Source organism: Corvus brachyrhynchos, unplaced genomic scaffold (assembly GCF_000691975.1).
Source record: "Corvus brachyrhynchos isolate BGI_N302 unplaced genomic scaffold, ASM69197v1 scaffold59, whole genome shotgun sequence".
NCBI lineage: Eukaryota > Metazoa > Chordata > Aves > Passeriformes > Corvidae > Corvus > Corvus brachyrhynchos.
Genome location: NW_008246054.1, coordinates 5,168,077 through 5,169,255, shown reverse-complemented (window position 1 = coordinate 5,169,255; position 1,179 = coordinate 5,168,077). Strand labels below are relative to the sequence as shown.

The window sequence follows — 1,179 nt, the reverse complement described above, 5'->3', positions numbered from 1 at the left end:
GGTGCCCTGAGGGGAGCGGTGAGGCCGGCCCGGCCCTGCGCACCTCCCGTGGGCCGGGATTGGTCTCCCCACGTCTCTATCTTCGTCCTGCTGCGTGCCCCGACCCTTCTTTCTCTTCGCTTCTCTCTAAGCTTTCCCCCCTGCGCCTCAGCCCGCCCGGGCCCTGCTGTGTTCTGCTTTTGCCGTTATCTTTCCGCTCCCTCTGACCGCATCCCCATAGTCCTGTCCCGCTTATTCTGGCCGCCTGTTCCTTAGCCGCGGGCAAAGCGTGCGAAGGGGCCTTAGAATTGCGGTGGTTTGAAGGTGCAACTGCTTCACGTTCCTTTAAAAGCGATGTGATAAGAAAGGGCTGAACGTGAGCTGAGGGAGAGGTTTCTGAAAGGGGATTTTGGTGGAGTGTTTTTCTAGCTGTGTTCTGTTCCTGTCCTGGTGACTCTGAAGGGTGTTTGACTGCCTCGCTGCCCTTCCGGATGCAGCTGCTTTGCACTAACCAAGCAATTAGTGGGGGCTGAGGAAACTAATGCTGGCAGCTTTCTGTTGTGTTTCCATAGACTGCTGGTTGTGCTTTGAAGGAGTGATGTGTCATCCTGTGACTATGTTTGAGTAAAACCAGTTATTCAGGGCTGTTGGTGGGAAATGGTGGAGGTCAGGGTGAAGATGTGCTGCTGCCTGTTGTGCTCTGCACGAGCAGCTGCACAAAGAGGAACTGTGTGCTTGAGGTGATGCTTTTTAATGGCCTCTGTGTAGCTCATGGAAAGCTCTGTAAGTCTTCAGAAATGTTGTTTTGGTTGTCAACAATATGTAATATTCTGCCAGTAGAAACATTGGAAGAGATAATAAAGTGGTAAATGACTGCGACCTGCATTACTGTGCTGTTGTAGCAGTTTAGGGAGAATCCAGGATTTTGCAGGAATTCCACCTCAGGCTTTGGCATACAATGACTGCTGGGAAGTGTTCATGTCTTACTTGTAGGAAATTTTCCAGGCTATGTAGTTGTTTAAAGTGCAACCACATGAGTATTGTTGTATTTCAGGAAAAGTAAACTTTTTCCTGAAGCAGTAAATTAGGAGGCTTGTGCTGGTTACATCATTGTTTTGAGCAATTTGTGCTGAAGGATTTCTCCTCGGGTGTTTCTTTACCCTTATGTCCAATATGCCTCAAGCAAATGTTCTCAGCAGG

At 49.4% G+C, this 1,179-nt stretch overlaps 1 protein-coding gene across 1 annotated transcript in view; it reads left to right on the top strand.

Moving 5' to 3' along the window:
* GPR107 (G protein-coupled receptor 107) overlaps nucleotides 1-1,179 on the top strand; it is a 27,840-nt gene that overhangs the window by 904 nt on the left and 25,757 nt on the right. The window lies entirely within an intron of this gene.